Source organism: Phocoena phocoena, chromosome 18 (assembly GCF_963924675.1).
Source record: "Phocoena phocoena chromosome 18, mPhoPho1.1, whole genome shotgun sequence".
Lineage (NCBI taxonomy): Eukaryota > Metazoa > Chordata > Mammalia > Artiodactyla > Phocoenidae > Phocoena > Phocoena phocoena.
Genome location: NC_089236.1, coordinates 68,186,047 through 68,205,934, shown reverse-complemented (window position 1 = coordinate 68,205,934; position 19,888 = coordinate 68,186,047). Strand labels below are relative to the sequence as shown.

Below are 19,888 nucleotides of genomic sequence, written 5' to 3'. Positions count from 1 at the left end.
CATTTTGACATAGAGGAGTCACAGAGGGAGGCAACCTCCAGCACTGAGTCACCATGTCAAGGAGAGCAGCTGCTTCAGACATTTTGTAAATCGGAAAGAAACTTTTGCCTTGAGAAGCCACTGAAATTTTGGTTACAACCATGATAGAACTACTAACCCATTCACCACTTGTAGTGTTGCGATAATCCCAGAGGCAGGGAGATTGATATCTGATGTAGATGTGGGCACACGGTGGCGTCCCTGGGGGCCCTATTTAGGCATTGCTCATTTGCTGCCATGCTCTTACTGGGTGAGCAGAACTATCCTAGGACCTTTGACGATATAAACAACAACTTCAACAACAAAATGATCTTAGTCCTAAATCCGTTCAGCCCAAAGATGAGTAGCATACACTTCCTCCCTTCAATAAACTTATAGTCTGGTAGGAGAGGTTTAGGACAGGTACCAAGTAACTAAAATACAAGGTGGAGCAACAAAGAACGTTTTCTAGACTTGAAGAGATTATAAACTGTAGATTATAACTTAGAGAAGACACATCACTCACATTAACTCAATTAGAAAAACAACATGCGTGAGTTTGTGTGTTCTAGGGTATAGTAGCACTATGGGAATTTGGAGAGTGAAGATACTGTTATGAGGTTGAGGTTTTTTTGAAGGATAATTTTTATTTTTATGTACAGAAAAGTTAGCATTGTGCTTTCATCCCACTTTGGTGGCAAGATCTTCAGCCTTTGCCTTTCCATCTCGGCAATGAGAGCCACAGATTTTCTTTGGACCTGTGATATTGCCTCACAGCGATGGTGGATCTCTGCATATCTGTCATTATAACTGGTCCTAATAGCTTCCACCAGCTTAGCTAGAGCTCCTCTGTCTTCCGAGTTAACCCGTGCGAAGAGTCTTTCTGAAGATGAGACATCTCAGCCTGGCCCTTCCCTTGAGAATGAACTCGGGAACTCCCCTTTCATGGCCCAAGGCAGGCAGGAGGCCAGCGAGCTCAGTGGGGTCCACAAGTGTGCCGTTGCCACCTTCTGAGCCCTCTTGTTCTCCACAAGGTGGGGATGACATTAACACCTGCTCAAAGGACAGGCGGTCTCAGTGGGGACTTCCCCTTCGTGGGTGGCTTTCTTCTAGCTGGGACAACAGCTTCTGCTTTTGTTTTGTCTCTGGGCTGGGCTCGTGGGCCAGCTTAAGCGGTTGAATAGCCATTTGGACCCCTCCCACCCCAAGGCCTGGGTGAACTGTCTCACCAAAGGGGGCCCTTTCAGACACTCACGGAGGAGAGCCTTTGCCACTGACAAAGCGGATGGCACAAACAGTTACGTGCCCCATTTTGCAGGCCTACCTGGAAATGATAATTGGCTTGTGATTTAAACACTTTAAAACATTTTGCTAGCATTTAAAGTTTTGGTCAACATAATATATATACATGTTTCAAATCAACAGGTCCCGTGTCAGGCCTTTTGCCACCGAGTCACATGATGGTTTACACTTGTACAGGGGTTTTCCAGATTATTCTTAGAGAAATAGATCTGACCATTCAAGGGCAGTTTAAATCTGTACTTCTAGATTTCAACATTTGTAATATGACTGCAATATTGAATGTTTCCACCATAGTAGATTTTTTTCTTAATTGAAAGGAGCAGATCAAATCCATTTTTATCACTTTTCTTTTTGCTGAGGAAAAATGAATTTCTCATGTGCTATAAAGACAGCACCAGCCCTTTTTGTCCCCTTTGAATAAAGGTATGATGTTAGCTATACTATGAAATTTATCCTCAGGATTCTGTAAGTAATTGTACTAAGAGACTGGTCTTTTGTCTCTGTTTTAGCTCTGTTGCTCTCTCTTACCCAACCTCTTATTAATCTACTAATGAAGAGATAGAAAAGAATAAAAATTGGGGCAGTAGACTATATATATATATCTCAATAGATTATATAAATATATCTGTATATAATATACCTATCTATATATTTATATATACATAGATAATATAAATACAAATCTATCTACATAGTATATATATATATACATATATATAAATAAACCTAGGCCTGATATGCTTTTCATAAGAACTATTATATGATTGTTTTAAGTGTCCATTATATATCCTCTGAACCAAATTTTCTAGTTTTTAGTATATTTTCTCCTAGAAAGATAAATGAGGCACTCCATAGTGGAATAAAAAACAGATCTGGCTTTTGGGAGTTGGGAAAGTTCTGGTAAAATGCCAAGTGCTGAGCTGCAGGTTTTCGAAATTGTTTATTTTCAAACCTACAGATGTAGAAAAATATCACATAAAGCCTCATGTCATTGCTTCTGACAGGGAAATAGGTCAGCTGCCCAGGTGGTGTCTGAGGAAAAAAAACACGGAAATAGGTAATGTGTAAATCTTGTTTTCAGCTCAGACTCTTTTTGCTGTGTAAGAGGCTCCGTGGGATTGAAAATCATCACTACCACTCCTTGGTTATTGTCTCTTAATCTGGTGGTCTGACGTTTATGGTTGTGGTCACAGTTATTTGAAAGAGCTGAGTTTTTTAAACTTTGGAAATTCTAAATTAATTCAGTACTGATATATTCATGGTAACCTATAAAATCAACTCTTGTTCCCAAGGGGCACGGGCCTAGATCCCTTTTAATAGCAAATCAGTGTGGAATTCTAAATGCCATTATTCCGACTTCAGTTCATATGGTGAATGAACTGAACGCCCATAATGTGGGAAGCAGCGGTGGTGCGCACTGAGGGCGGGATGGAGATTTCTAGACCTGAAGGATGCCAGGTAGAAAAGTGTGGGAGGAAGGCCGGGGAGCATGAGCCTCCCAGAGATGGGGGAGAAGCTCCCAGGGTTGTCTTTTCCCACATGGGGAAGACACATTTCATTAGCAGAACTGGTGGTAGCTGTGTTCTTTATCTTGTAGACAGATGATGTGATGTAAGGCGGATTTGCTACAGAGATGGGTAGTGACACTGTTTTGGAACCATTTTAAGTCATAACAAGTAGTAATGGGGGAAGTCACTGCAGTCAGGGGATGCCCCAACCATCAGATATCTGGAAGGGAAGGAGGTCAGGAAGGTGGTGGGGTGGATTCAGACAGAGATTCTGGGATCCAAGAACATGTGGGGTTGACCCTGAAAAGATAAGTCCTCAGTACACAGGGAAAGGATTTCTGCAGATAAGCCTCTTGCCCCATCTACAAAGCTACCTAAAGTGCCCTGATAAGCTACCATTTGGAGTTCGATGTGTCTCTTTGGAACTCCATTCCACATGAATTTTACTCCAGGAGAGACAAAGCTCGAGTCTAGTATATCAGTGACTTCAACTAAATTGTCAGAAACTTCTCAGAATTTGTTTCAGAATACAGTATATACTCAAAAGACAGAAGTTAAAAAAGGAGAAATGTTTGCAACAAAAAGAATCTTGTTAACTATAAAGGAATCTACCAACACATCTAAGTCCACATCACATATTCTAAATATTCCCCCAAACATCCAAAAGTTTTTGAGTGCTAGCAGGATTTTGTTCACAAATTCTTATTGCTCAAATGAGGCACCGAAAATTCTCATCCTTTTTACAAGTGGACAAACTACAGCTCAGAAGGAGCTGGAGAAGAAAAGATTGTCCAATGTCATAAAGTGAAAACAAAAAAAAAGATCAAAAATTGATTTAACTGCATTATGCTTTGCATAATATTTTTAAAATGGCCATCTGTTTTTGTTTTAGAAATGTATTCCCACTGAGTACATCAGGTAATTCTCCAAACTCAAGAAACTTCAAGGGAAAAGAGAGAGGAGAGAAAGTCAAGCAGATTTTATCTTAAATTTTTGTCTGATTTCAATTTATTAAAAACTGAATGCTACTAATATTAATAATTTTTTGTTTTTTTAAAATTAAGGCGAAACTTATGTAACACCAAAGTATACAAATCTTCAATGAATTTTATATACTTGTGTAACCACCACCTAGATTAAGTTTAGAATATTTCCAGCATACCAGAAGGCTTTCTTATTCTCTCTTCCAATCAATACCCCCAGGATCCCCCCAAAACCACACCTCTGGCCTCTGTCTATCCCCATAGATTAGTGTTTCCTGTTTTTGAACTTCAGATAAATGGGATTCTGGCTTCTTTTGCTGAACATTATGTCTGTGAGATTCATCCTTGTTTTGTGTAGCAGTAATTTGTTCTTTTACATTGCTGTGTTGTATTCCATTGTATGAATACACTACATTTATTTATCCATTCTCCTGTGGGTGGACCTTTGGGTTGTTTCTGCCTTGAGGAACTATTTCGAATAATACTGCCATGAATGTTCTTATACTTGTCTTCTAGTAAAGACAGCCACTTATTTCTGTTAGAGTTATACCCAGGAATGAAAATACCAAGTCATAGGGCATAACTCTATTTAGCCTGGTAGATACTGCTAAATGGCTTCCAAACTGGTGGAAGAATTTATCCTTCCATAGTAATGTATGAGAGTTCCAGTAGCTCCTCGTCAACACTTGGTTTTATCTGTCCTTTAATTTTGGTGTTGGGGTGGGTGTATCTCAGTGTAGTTTAAATTTGCATTTCCCCAATAACTAACGATGTTGAGCACCATAATGAATATTTACCCAAAAATTCACAATCTTACTACTCTACTTTTATTATTCTGTTAAGTCTTTTCAGTGCAGCCTATGTATGTAATTACACTCAGGGTAAATCTAGAATTGTGTTGTGTATTTTTACATTAAACATTTTAAAGTTTGTTATGGCCTTCATACTTATCTTTTAAAATGGCTTCTTCATATCCCACTGAGTTTGACGCAGTCTAATTTACTTAGCTATTTCCCTCTTGTTGAGTATTACGTTACTTCCCATTTTCCTCTGGCTCATTGTTGTTCAGAAGGACAAATGGTGTATCACCCCAGAAAATATCATTGTGGAGGTGATGTGCCAGCTAGGTGCTTTGATAAGGGTTTAGTTTTATTTCTAGTACAACCTTCAGAAGTAAGTGTTATGTCTATTTTACAGATGAGGAATCGGATGCCAGGCTATATTAGCTTGTTTCTTCGTGGAAGATAGTTCCAGGCTTTGGATTTGGAAAAAAATTCTGTACAGACATCAGAATGAACATAAGGTGATCTGACTCTGGGGTTCTACAGAGTTACATTTACCTGAGAGGGTTCATGGCCAGTGAAAGCTTGACACATCTTCTTTAGGATACTGTGGTCACCTCATAAATTATAAGGGCCACATTAATTGTCTTCCAATGGGAGTGAGACCTCTGGGGTTCAAATCTCAGCTCCCACCCTTATTTACTGGGTAATCTTGGGTGAGTTATTCAACTTCTCTTCACCTCTGTTTTCTCATCTGTAAAATGGATATAATAGCCACCTCCAGGGCTGCTGTCAAGATAAATGAACTAATATGTAGGAAACCTTTAGCATAGTGCCAGGCACATAGCACTCAGTGAGAATCAACTCAGATTCAATCATCCCCTAATTTTCCCATATCTTCCCAATACTATAAGGTTCATTATTTTTAGCTAGAAGTCACCTTAGAGATCATACAGGCTAGTGCTTTACAAACTTGCTCATTTCTTCTTCCTTTTTAAACAATGGACTCTTTTTTTCCTAGTACAAGGTACGTGGAACTCTAGCATCTAAGGCTGCTGCCACTGGCTGCCAGTGAGCACATGACCTTTCTGAGCTGAAGGCTCCTCTTTTATATTCCTCAAGGAATAGGGTGAAGGGAGAACTCATTCACAATCAGAGGTGTTACTACCTCGTTACTAGGCCAGATAAGTGGTGTTGTAAGCATGGATCTGGACCCAAACCCATTCATTTTATCCATGAGGATGCTGAGTTCTATGGCAGCTGCTAATGACAAGGAAACTTAAAAGTGGCAGAATTAGAACTTGAACTTAGAGTCAGTGGATTTTCAGCTATGCTGGTTACATTTTACTGCCTCTCTAGCAAGAAGAAGGAAACGATGGGAAGAGCACTGGACTTGGAAACAGGAGACCTGGGTTTGGGTCTTGGCTTTGCCTCTAGTTTTATAATCATCAGGACACTTGCTATCATATTTGTCCAGCTCACAGGCTTCCCCTTTCTCTACAGACTACCCTCTTCAAGTTTGTGCCAAACGGCTCCACCCTTTGTCCATAGCTAATGGACACTGTTTGATTATTTTGAAGGAAAACTGGCTCCTTAGTCCTCAAAGGTCCGCTCCTATGTAAAATGCAGGTGTAGGTCTAATTAGAATCAGCTGATGGAATCATGTTGCCCTTGGTAAACTTGGCTAGAAATGAGATTCCTTCTGAATCTTGACACAAATCTATTTTTTAAAGAGTAATAATACCCTGGATGCCATAGGCTTAAATATGGATTTGTAGTGTCACAATTAAAGTCTGTTCTTTGTTGGCCCAAGGCTGGTCTTTCACCTCTTTCAAGAGTCAGTCTTTGGGATGTCCTTAGCATGCATGGGAATTCTTTTCTGATCTGGCCCTATATGATTTTCTTGCCTCATCTTCCCCCACTGCCAAGTATGTACACACTCAAATACTTGTCGTTCCCCAGATACTCCATACTCTCCTTGCTTTGCCTTTGAACATGATGTACCTTTTCCCTGGAATGCCCTCTCCTGTTGGGCTAACTGCCATCTATTGTTCAAGACCAAGTTCCACGTGTCAGTTCTTCTGGATGGCCTCTCCTGACCCAGCTGGCTGCCCTCCTCTGTGCACTCATAGATTACAACCTACTGGTGTTCTGTTGTGGTGGCTGGTTCTCTTGTATGGCTCCCCCACTAACTGTGAGCTCCTTGAGTGTAGAAATGTAAACTATTCATCTCAGTATTTCTATGACTTAGAAGAACCAATGGTAGAACAGAAACAATTCATAAATATTTGCTGAATGAATAAAGAATGAATAATTCTTCCTGACAGAAGAAGACAAACACTATAGAGACGTTATTACATAGTGGTGGTCAGTCCTGTTGTAACCTCTGTTAGAACTGAAACTGTGACCTTTAATAAGTGACTTGCTGAGATTCAGTAGTTTTAAAACAAGTTTCAGTAAGGTGCCTTTGAACTTGAGTTTCTAGTCCTTTTGGAATTTAAAATCCCTTTACTCACTTTTGTTTCTGAAATTGTTATAAACCAGAGGCAATCTCAAATTCAATCTGGTTGGGTTATTATATAAACCTACGAATTACTTGTCTTCAGGCTTGTATTTGCACTTGTAACAATCATATACATTATTACGATTTGGAAAAAGGATTCCAGAACGCAATGATGCAAGACTGCTACAACCCTTATTAAAAAGAAAGAGTAAATTGAATAGATATTTGTTCTTTATTCCTATTTAGAGAATGTTCCCATCTCAAGCTTCATTAAATAGAGAAAGCCATTAGAATTGTTAGGTTTTTAAGTTCCTTAGTCCTTTCAAACAATGGTTCTTATCAACAAAGTGGGTATAGAGGAAATATACCTTAACATAACAAAGGCCAATATATGACAAGCCACAGCTAACATCATATTCAATGATGAAAAGCTGAAAGCTTTTCCTCTAAGATCAGAAACAAGGTGCCCACTCTTGCCACTTTTATTCAACGTAGTACTAGAAGTCCTAGTCACAGCAATTAGGCAAGAAAAAGAAATAAAGGCATCCAAATGGGAAAGGAAGTAGAACTGTCACTGCTTGCAGATGACATGAAACTATATATAGAAAACTCTAAAGACCCCCACAAAAAAACTGTTAGAACTAGTAAATGAAGTCAGTAAAGTTGCAGGATACAAAATGAATATATCAATCTGTTGCATTTCTACACACTAGTAACAAATTATCAGAAAGAAAAAATTAAGAAAATAATTCTATTTACAACTGCAACAAAAATAATTACCTAGAGATTATCATACTAAGTGAAGTAAGTCAGAGAAAGACAAATATCATATGATATCACTCATATGTAGACTCTAATTTAAAAGATACTAATGAACTTTATTTACAAAATAGAAACAGACTTACAGACATCAAAAATGAATTTATGGTTACCAAAGGGGAAACGTGGGGGGGGCGAATAAATCAGGAGTTTAGGATTAACGTACACACTACTATACATAAGATGGATAACCAGTAAGGACCTACTGTATAGCACAGGGAACTCTCCTCAATATTCTGTGATAATCTATATGAGAAAAGAATCTGAAAAAGAATGCATATATGTATAACTGAATCACTTTGCTGTATACCTGAAACTAACACAACATTGTAAATCAACTATACTCTGATAAAATAAAAAAAAAATTACCTAGGAAAAAATTTAACCAAGGAGGTGAAAGATCTGTACACTGAAAATTATAAGACACTGATGAAAGAAATTGAAGGAGACACGAATAAATGGAAAGATATTCTGTACTCATGGACTGAAGAATATTGTTAAAATGTCCATACTACCCCAAATAATCTACAGATTCAACGCAATTCCTATTAAAATTCCAATGGCATTTTTCACAGAAATAGAACAAACACTCCTAAAATTTGTATGGAACCATAAAAGACCCTGAATAGCCAAAGCAACCTTGAGAACAAAGCTGGAGGCATCATGTGTTCGTAGACAGAGAGGACAGATTGTTGCCAGAGGTGGGCGATGGGGAGTGGGTGAATAGGTGAAGATGGGTAAAAGGTACAAACTTGTAGGTATAAAATAATTAACTCGTAGGGATGTACTTTACAGCATGGTGACTATAATCAAGCACACTGCATTATATATTTGAAAGTTGCTAAGAGAGTAGATCTTAAAATTTTTTTATGACATGGAAAAAAATGTGTGACTATGTGTGGTGATGGTTGTCAACCAGACTTATTGTGGTGACCATTTCACAATATATACAAATGTCGAGTCACTGTGTTGTACACTTGAAACTAATATTTCAGTTATGTATCAAAAAATCATCTTAAATTTCAAAAATTAATACTTGTTTCTTTGCTTCTTTGTTTTTGACCAGAACCACATAGCATCACCAAAATTGTCTACTCAGGAAGAATTTGTAATGAGTTTATATGATGAGATTTCATTGAGTTAACTACCTCCCCCAAATAACATCCCTTTTTTGGAAAACCTTGAAGTTCAGATAGCTGTTATTCCTTTGTTAATTTGTCTTCTAAGTGAAACGCAAAGTCCTGTCAGGTAAGATTTATTTTTATTGTGGCAGTGGTGGGGAAGTGAAGAAATTTTATCTATATTCTGTTTTCTGTTATTCAGATATATCATTTTCCTATATTAACAAGGAATGTGGGAAATACACTGTGCTTGTTTGAGGTTTCACAAAATATCCTCTAGTTTCTAATGTTGTGTTTGTGGTCCATGTTGATCGATCATATCACATGAAAGTCTGTCTTTGGGCCTCTCGCCTTCTGAGATGGCCCGTATTCTGTCTGTGGAGTGTGTATCTTCCTGAATAAACCTTCCTTCTCTTTACTATGGTTCGCTCTTGAGTTCTTCCCTGGGCGAAGCCAAGAACCCACACTTGGTGGCCGTCCCAGGGACTCGCCTGAGACCTGGGACGTGACCCTTCCCTCCAGCCCCACATTCTTTCCTGCAACATCTTTTCTGGTGCCCAACTTGGGACCTCAAAGGGCATAATTTTGATCTTCCTGTCGGGCTATGGCTCCTCTCTGGAGCGTGGCTGTGACCTGTCCTGAGCCATGTAGATTCAAGTAGGATCTGGCAAAGACCAGTTCTCTGGCCAGGAAGGAGCCCACCAAGACCAAGACTTTTCTCCCCTCCATCTTTCTCATTCTCCTATTGCTCTGTCTCTTTGGACTTGAGAAGATCCACCAAGACGACCACCGGACATCCAAATTAAGACCACGTGACAAGTGTTGACAACTCGGTTGAGTGAATTTCCACTCTGTGGCTCCTCGAGCCCAATTCCCCCTCCCTGCTTGTTTTTAGTCCCAGCTCGGTTCCGGGACGCTGGAACGACGTCGGGGGCCCACGTTGGGGGGACTCCTTGAGTCCTCCTCTAGATTTGCAGTCGTCCCTCCCCGAGTGCTCTCGGGCTTATGGCCTCATTGCGCCCCCAAGAGGATGTTGGGGGAGAGCACTTCCCTTGTGGAGGTCACAGGTGGACTTTATCAACCCCTGAGCGGAGGCAGCGGGCGAGCACCTTTCTCAGTGGGCTTTCGAATCTCTGGCCTAGGAAGTGTCATGGCTGTACACCTTCCTTTCTATTCTGGGAAGCGTCGTGGCTGCACACCTTCCCTCCTTTCCTGGATTTCTCTTATATCCTCCGACTTCTCTCTTGACTTCTTGGACTGTCTACTGATACTTGAGCTTCCTTGCTGGCTTTACCAGTAGGTTGTGTTGCCTTTTACTGTCTGTGGAGAGGTAGCCCCTCCTCAACATCACAAGGATCATATCCTGAGGGGAGCTTTTGCCTTGTATTGTTATCACTGCCTTGTGGCACTCCAGCCCTACCCTTCGGCTCTATTTGTTTCTCTTTCTTTTGTTTCAATGATAAAGGTAATCCATTTAGTTGGCTCAGGGCCTAGGTCTCCTCTCTCCTTCTCTGAAGGATTTAGGCCCTGAAACTCTGGTTGCTTTTTCTCCCACTGGCTCTGGTTCCTTTTCCTGACTAATCCAAGGGGCCTACTCAGGCTCACCGACCAGGCAGATATCGGGTGCTCACAGGGACCCCACTGTTGACACTGGGAGAACGCCAGGACAAATAACTACCACCTCGCCAGGATCCATCAGACTCTTGTCAAGACATCCTAATAAGAAATGGAGGCAATTACAAGCACCCCAAAGGACTCCCCGCTAGGATGCATATTAGCTAACTGGGGAAAATTTAGACAGGATGGTTTAAGAAAAAAATTAATTTCTATTTGCAATACTACATGGCCCCAATACAAAATAGGGGACCAAGAGATCTGGCCAAAAAAAAAAAAAAAGGGTCACTGAATTACAATACCATCTTGCAGCTGGACCTATTTTGTAAAAGGGAAGGTAAATGGGGGGAAGTCCCATACATCCAAACATTTATGACCCTATTCCAAAATCCAGGTCTAAAGAACTCCTGCCAGGTGTGCTTGGCTCACATCCCTTCAAAGTGCCTTCTTCCTCCACGGGAGGCTGATGTTTTATTTATTTTTAAATTAATTTATATTTTTGGCTGCATTGGGTCTTTGATGCTGCGTGCGGGCTTTCTCTAGTTGCGGTGAGCTGGGGCTACTCTCCGTTGTGGTGCGCAGGCTTCTCACTGCTGTGGCTTCTCTTGTTGCAGAGCACAGGCTCTAGGTGCACGGACTTCAGTCGTTGTGGCTCGCAGGTTCCAGAGTGCAGGCTCGGTAGTTGTGGCGCGCGGGCTTAGTTGCTCTGCGGCATGTGGGATCTTCCTGGGGCAGGGCTCGAACCCGTGTCCCCGGCATTGGCAGGCGGATTCTTAACCACTGCGCCACCAGGGAAGTCCTGAGCCTGATGTTTTAGATGATCCTCTTATGAGTCCACCTCCCTGGGCTCCATAACTGAGAACTCCTACCTCCCCCAATTCTGACAGGGACACTGTCTTCTGGACTGTTTAACCCTAATGCCCCATCTGTGGAGCTGGAGACCCCAGCCCACCATGAATCAGCTCACGGATTTGGCCTTTGGAGTATTTAACAATAAAGATAGTGTTGAAGAGGCAAAACGGATTCAGGGACAACAGCTAAAAGCACAATTACTGGAGGCAGCTCTACCTCTGCACCACCTCAGATGGTAACAGCTCAGGGTTACCATCCCTTGGGAAGACCCATGGTGAGGACAGGATCCAGGAAGCCTGGATTGGAGCCACTGTCTCACTGAGAGAGGATCGGTTTTAAGTACAGCCAGAAGGGCGACAGGAAGGGCAAATACTCCCTCTGTGGGAAAAATCCACCGAGACCCTGCCCGATATGAAAACGAGAGAGCCACTGGAAATGGGACTGCCCCCAGTCCCAAAGGGGACTTGGGGCTCCCAAATCGATGATGACTGAGAGGACCAAAGACTGACAGGGCCCGGGACCCTCCCTGGCTCCCAAAGGACACCTGATCATTTCTCTGAAGGAGTCTTGGGTAACCATTGACATGGCAGGTAGGAGAGTTATTTTCTTATTAGATATGGGGGCTGCCTGCTCTGTGCTGATTTCCCTGGACCCTTGTTCTCCCAATTCTGTATGATAATGGGGATTGATGGAAAGCCCAAAACCAAGCGATTCACCCCTCCCCTCCACTGCTCGCTAGGAAATTTTACCTTTGCACTTCATTTTCTGCTTGTGCCTGAGTGCCCTGTCCCCTTGTTGGGAAGGGACTTGCTCACTAAATTCCAGACAACAGTCCAAGCTGGAGACCCTTATGGGTTAGAAAGCAACTGCTCTTGGCTGGAGAAATCTACCTCAGTCCCAAGCCAGAGGAGGTCTCCGTTCCGCCCCAATCTAAGTTCTTAAACTATGGGCTGTTAAACTTGTTCACAGTGTTAAAATGTCACCTTCTTCTGCATTCCCCGGCACTCAGACTTCCAATATTTCTTTTCCTTTGAGTGGACAAATCCAGACACTGTAATGTCATGAATGCCTCCACTCTCTGTGCTTATAAAATTCAAGCCTAGGGTGCCTACAGGTTAGGAATGGAATGGACAAAAAAAGCGGGGGGGTAGGTAAAAATTGTCCAACTACCTTTAGAAATGGGATCACATGAGGCTGCAGGCAAGCCTCCACAGATCAAAGACCTGACTGAGGGCCATAATTAAAGAATTTCTTAAACCAAGGGAGGAACCCCAAAAGTGTTAGAAAATAGAGTACCAAAATGGGAGGCTACTGGTATGACTAAACTAAGCATACCTGTTAGGAATTTTGGGGGAGACCTTCTCCCCTAAGCTAAATCAGGAAAAGTAAAACATTCCAACATAGGTGAATGGGTATATCAGTCCTTCAATATCATTGAGGTGGCCACCCAATTCTTTGAGGCGGGAAAAAAACCCCAAACCTGTCCTTGTTTTACAAATCTAGTCTTTATAGGACCAGAGGTGTGGCTCCAAAAATAATCCAAAGCCCACCCATCCTTTTACCTCTCCCCGAACCTTCCTTATTTATCTTAAGGGGCTTATAAGTATTGAACAAAGGGGGAAAAAAGTCATCCCAGGAGGAACTTGTCTTCCTCTTCCCATGCCTTTGAAATGCAAATGTTCTACTTGGTTTTCTCCAGGAACTCTTATCTCTGCCATCTTTTTAAAATGCAAATTTTGAAAAAAAACGGGGTGATGTGGAACTTGTCAAACACAAATTGAAATCTTAAGCATCCTTTCCATAAATGTTAGTAAAAAGGGTTTAGCCATCTAGACAAGTGACCTTGATTTGTTCCATCTGCCAGAAACCCAATTTAAATCCACCCTCTTTTGTAACTGATGGGTTTTACATTGTTGTACCTGACTCATGGCTGAAATTTTGGAATGGGAACCATGAGGTCTCTGTGTTTGTTTGTGTGTTCGTATGTATCTATATGTGGCAATACCATACATCTATGTTGTAGATGTACGGTATTGCCAAAAATTAATTTGTAAAAGAGCTCTATTTAATTGATTTAAAGGAAGTTGAGCACTTATATAAATACTCAGAAATAGAAAATAATCTGGCCAGAATGAATTTCAGGTTCATGTCATCTGGAAAATATTCAGTACTAAACTGATACCTTGTACTGAAGGTGGCTTAAGCTTGTTTTGATTAATATAGACATGTCTTTAGAGTAATCAATGTTAAGTATAATACTTCTGTTGTACCTAGGTTTACTAGAGATCAAATAAGACCTTATTACATCTGTTGTAAATGTGTCAACAAGAAAAGTAACTCGAAGTGAAAAAACTTTTAAGTGAGATATATGTTTTCAGTGAAAGAAGGTTTGAGGAATGAAAAAAAAAACGGAAAAAAGTTGTGCACAGTCAGGATTTTCTAAGATTGGATTAAATTTAGTTGGATTAATGGATTTTGCTCGGAATGGGCTGAGGAAAGACTTGGGTTCTTGCCTCTCTGTTAAGAGAAAGTTTTCTTGCAATGCTGCTTTTGATAACAGATTGTATGAGTTTCTTTGCCTTTAAGTGATCTGTATTTGCTTTTGAGATCTCTTGTAACTTTGGTTAAAACAATAAGTATTGTCTCACAGTGACCTATGATGTTATTTAACCAAATGTTTTGAAACTTTTTGACAAACTTCCCAAATACCAAATTTTACTTAAAGTTCTTTTGACTTCCAGCTAACTTTGGGATGTTTAGAGGGACCCTGAGGCACCTCAGAGAGAAATATTTAACTAGTATTATTTGGTATGTTAAATTACATGGAGAGCATTAGCACATGAGTGATAAACCTATGTAAAATATACTCTGGATGAACGCTATTAATGTAGACATTCTAAACATTATGTAAAGTTTCTAAAATTTGGATATGTCCTGGTATAATGCTATAGTTCTAGTAATTATCTTAAAATGTTCTATGTCACAACAGTAACCAAGCTTTTTTATCAATTATACTGTAATCAGATGTCTAACCGTGCTTTTTAAGTCTTCTGTCATTTATAGACAGTTACAGTTGTCCAGATGCTTCATTAGTGATTCATCTTCAAGAAGATTCATAGGAAGGCTATGGAAGCAGTTACAACTGTTCCACAATTGTAATGTGCCAATATTATATAATGTGCCAAAATATATAATTTTAAAATTGTTCTGTAAGTAAAGGGGTCATGGAATAATGACACTCTGGTAGTTGTTGGGACTTTCCTATTGGCTTCATGTGGCAGGTACTGGATATTTCTTACTCATTGTAAATATGTCTCTTTTATTAGAAAAACATTTTTTCTTTTGTCAGAAGAGCCTTCTTCCATTTTCCTTGCTAATAAATAGTTGGCATTAAAAAAAAAAAAAAGATGACGGCTATGCGAGGATTCCAGTCCATACCACCTTAAAACAAGGAGCTGTCCTGCCCCTGGGTCCCCTAGATCAGGCATCCAGAGATTTTTACTCCCTAACAGGCAGGGTCGACACCCCTACTCACCCCTGAAGCAGCTACAGAAGATGGACCGTTGCCTCTCTGCTTCCTATAAGAATATGGGAGTAAAATCTCTTCGGAGGGAATGAAACAGGAAGGGGGCAGGGGACAACCTTTAAAAGAATGACATAGCCATTGAGGACACGACATAAACTGGTTAGAACCAACTAGGTCCAAGATGGCAGATGACTGACTTCTACCAGACCTTGAGCCTCAGTATACGCTCACTGTAACACATCAGCAAGCTAAATGACCCACCCACAGGCGCCATGACAGTTCCAAGGCCGACCATGAAAGGCCAAAAAAGTGGGGGGTGGCCCAATTCCTGGAAATCCCCACCCTTTCCCCCAAATAGTTGGAATAATCCTCCCACTCATTAGCCTATGAAATTACCCATGCCTATAAAAACTGACAATCCCATACCCTGGGGCCTCTTGCCTTCTGAGATGGCCCACACTCTGTCTATGGGGTGTGTATCTCCCCGAATAAATCTTGCACTTTACTATGATTTGCTCTTAAATTCTTTCCTGTGCAAAGCCAAGAAGCCACACTTGGTGGCCGTCCCAGGGACTCTCCTGAGACCTGGGATATGGCCATCCTCTCTGGCTTCACTTTCTTTCCTACAACATGGGCACTAGCAAGATGACTGCCCAGAGACAACTCAGAAAGCTAATCCCATTACCAAAAAACATGAGCCTATGAGCCACATGGCAGAGCAGTTCTCCAGGGTTCCCTTACCCTGCTGCTCTCTGTCCAGAGCCCCTTGCCAATAAAGTCTTTTGCTTTGTCAGCAAAATAAACAAAGTCTGTCTTCGTATCAGTCAGCTATAGCTGCCTAACAGCCTCAAAATCTCAGTGTCATACAGCAATAAACATTTATTTCTTGCTCATGAATTTGAGGCCGCTGAGACAACTGTTTCAAGTTCCAATTCCACTAGAATGGCTCTACACCATATAGCTCTCATTCTTCTCTTGGTATCAGCCAGGGCCTGTTGTCTCTTGGTGATGGAAGAATAGAGAACAGGCCTCAGTATGTAACCACATGTTTAGTTACTACTAACATGCCTTTGGCTAAAGCAAGTCACATGGGTAAGTAGAATGTCAAGGGGTGAGGAGGTTCACACCATCTTTTGTGTAGCAGTAACTGCAAAATCCCATGACAAAGGGCATGGATCTATATCCATGGATGAGGGAAGAGTTGGGACCAATAGTTTTATCTATTACAGTCTTGTACTTTAAAACTTTTGGATGGCACATGTATTTGGTATATACCAAAATCCATGCTAGATTATGCAAGGTTCCAGCAAAAACTGTATTGTTTGTTCAAAATAAATTGCTTTTAATAAGTATAGTAAGGTCACAGATTTTGTTCTCAATATTCTCAGCTGTTTCTTAATTTTCTTCTATAGCTATCCTAGTCTTTCTCATAAATATCACCACAATAAGGAGAAAAAATTGTCTATCTAGTAAACGTAAACAGGTTCTTTAGTAAGTCAGTGTTTTACAATAGTTACTTGTGTTTTTGTTGTTGTTGTTTGTTTCAATGCTATTCTCTCCCACCTACCTAAGATGGCTTCTGGACGCCTAAAGCATGGAGTGACTTACACAACTTTGTTAGGTGCACGTTTCCCTCTTGGCACACATCCTCCTGGCATTTGCAACTATAGTCTTGATGGGAATTAATGTGTTATTTGTTCTCATGGCTACGTAGAGCCTGGTAGCCCTCCCACGTGACCTGGCCTTGGTTCTTACTGGTGTTCTAAGCACCCTGCATTTCTGCATTAGTCTCCACCTAGCTCCCTGGTCGGGGAGTCCACCCCAGGCCTCTGCTTCCAGTCGTTCACCCCTCACAATGGCAGGCCCATTGCTGCTTTCAACTCAGCTGCCTCTGAGTCCCCGCTTAGGGACTCTGGGAACTTCCCGGTTCCACCTATGTCCTTGGAAGCCATGAGTAGCTTGGGGAAGCAAAGTACACAGGGTGCTCTTTTGCGGAACCACCGTATCAGTCAGGGTTCTCCAGAGAAACAGCCAATGGGAGATATACACATACACAAAAGGAGATTCATTACAAGGAATTGGCTCACATGATCTGCTGTCTACAAGCTGGAGACCCAGGAAAGCCAGTGGTGTAATTCAGCTAAGACTTGAGACCGGAGAACCATGATGTAAACCCAAGTCCAAGAGAAGGATGAGATGCGGTGAAGGGTCCCGGTTCAAGCAGTGAGGCAGGAAAAAACAAAAGACAGGGAGGATTATTCTTTCCTCTACTTTTTGTTCTGTCGAGGGCCTCAAGAGATTCGCTGATGGCCCCTCACGTTAGGGAGGATGATCTACTTTACCGAGTCCACTGATTCAAGTGCTGATCTCATTTGGAAACACCTCACAGACACATCAGAAGTGATATGTAATGTGGGCTCCCCATGACCAGCCAAGTTGACATAACATTAATCATCGCAACCATGTTGTGCCTCCAGATTCACTTTGACGTGTCCACGCCCCAGGCTAATGCAGGACAACCTGTGGGGTGGCCCCTTTTCAGGGTTCAGAATGAGGACAAGGGGCCACCGTCCCCCCATCTTGCCTCCTGCCACCTCCACAGGAGTTCCTGAGGCCACCAGGGCACCTCAGTGAGTCGTCCCTTGGTTGGGGGGAGGACCCCCATCCGCCTTGTGCTCTGGGGGAAAGTGTATTGCAGCCCTGGTCATTAATTCTCTGCGAAGGCAATGGGAAACTCCATTTAGGCCTCAGTTATATGCTCCTTCTAATCTAGTTTTCCCCAGAGAGCCTTGTCTTTGGGACATTTTTGGGCATTTTCCAAGGCATTCATGAAGGTGATATTTCGACTACTGGCTCTGTCTGTGATTTAGGTTGAATGCTGACATCCAACCATTTTTGACCTAAGAATAACAGCAATTCCATATGTTTCAATCCACATGTTAACTGATAGGACCCCCTGAAGAGAGGGAGGGTGTCTTAGGCCCCCATAGCCCCTGACCCTGTCACACTTCATGTTAGAAGTTCTGGGAAATTGCTAGCAAAGGATGTTTTAACAGGGCCTGGAGGAAAATGGACCAAGCCAGAGGTTGTCAGAATTGCTGATGCGAGCCGGACAGAGGCTATAAAGAGTTAATGCACTGACCAGCGTCTCCATGAGCTGCAAGTCCTCCCGGAAAACTGAGATTTCCGACTGTGAGGCTGTGCTCTGCGGCCTGGGGGCACTCAGGTGCAAAGAGGAGCTGCAGCTCCAGTTCCACCCAGGAGGTCTGGCTTCCCTCCAGTCGGGGTGATGCACTCCTGCTTTCATGTTTGGAGGGTGCAGAACGCAGTGCGAAATGTGCCAGTGTGCGTGCCAGTGGGGTGGACAGTACGCCGTCCTGAAAAGCAAAAGCCACCGCTGCCTGCCACCCTAGCCCTTAGTACCCTCTTGGCTCACTCCAAGGTTTTGAGGCCACGTGGGCCCCAGCGCAGACCCAGTTTCAAAGATAGCCCAGGGCAGTCTGGGAGGGAAGGTGGGTCAGGGCACATCTGTCCTCGCAGGAGGAGCTGAAATAGCTCCCATCCCTCCACAGCGATGACGCAGAGAGAGAAGCGGAGCGGACACGGTCCTTTTTTTAGTTCTTTCTCAAATTGTTTTCAGATTTGGGAATTACAGTTTTTAAGAGAAATAGTGCAGTGGCTCATTGCCAGCCGACAGAGCCGCTGAGGTGTTTCTATTTAGTCTCAAAAAGCGCTTGCTCTGCAGCTCACGGTGACAGCAGGCAGTCAAACCCAGCTCAGCCCAGCTGGGGAGACACTGTCTTGATTCTGAACAATAGACTGTCTTACAGGAAGTGGCATTGTGTTGTTTTGTTTTTCAGGTATATATAGAGATTCAGGTTGTTTCCAGAGTGGCTGTGAGTAGAAGGCCTGTCGTACCTTCTCCTCACCAGTCCCAACCCCGCCCCGGTAGAACTGCCGTCTCACTGGTGCTGTCTAATTCCCTTTGCCATCGGTCCACTCTCCATTTTTACTGCCAGAAGGTGACCTCTGAGGATGGCATCACCTGAATTCCCTTGACTTCCGGCTTCCAGGGGAAGACAGCAGGGTGGGGGGAGAGGAGGGAGGGGAAGATTAAGGGAGGGATGGAAGAAGCGGGGAGATGGGGGGGGACAGGGGAGGGTGGGGGGAGGAACAGGGTGGAAGGACAGGGGAGAGTCAGCGCACTGGTTCCCGCCCATCTGGCCACCGCTGAAGGGATGGGCTTGGCACTGGCTACCTGCTCTCCCGAGACCCCACGTGGATGGCCCCTCCTCCAGTCTGTGTCCACAGGGCCCTGGAGACCCTGATCCCCTTTCTCCTGTAAGCCCAGGGATGGTATTGGCTTCCTGCTGTTTTCAGTCCCAGGTACCTCACATTGGTCACTTGCCTGTAAGTCTGCGCCCAGCCTTCTGAAAGGTCTCTATTAAACTCTTTGGCGTTGCCATCTGTTTCTGCTGGAACCTTGATCCTGGAACCCAAAGGCCTCCTGATCTTCTAATCACCCAGACATATTTCCATTCTAATCTTCAGCACCAGACAGCAGACATCTCTGTATTGATGAGTCTCTTCCGCTCGGCTTCCCCATTTCCCTCTCACCAGAGCCCCACCTCTTGGCAGTTCCCACGGGCGTCTGCTATGGGCGCCTGGTCTGCCCATCTCTGTACCTGCTGCCTATTCTCGGCCCTTCTCTTTTCACTCTTTATTCTCCCCCTGGATGACCTCAATCACACCCATGCTTCAACTTAGAGGAGGAACCTGACCCTTATTGAGCAGTCTATGCATGAATACCCGGTGCTTTATTCCATTATTCATTTAAATATTGAATATTTATTTAGTGTC

General features: G+C 42.7%; 1 pseudogene; it reads right to left on the bottom strand.

The window, feature by feature from the left end:
- Positions 1-602: 602 nt before the first annotated feature.
- On the bottom strand, positions 603-18,335 carry LOC136137560 (large ribosomal subunit protein eL8 pseudogene; annotated as a pseudogene).
- Positions 18,336-19,888: the final 1,553 nt, after the last annotated feature.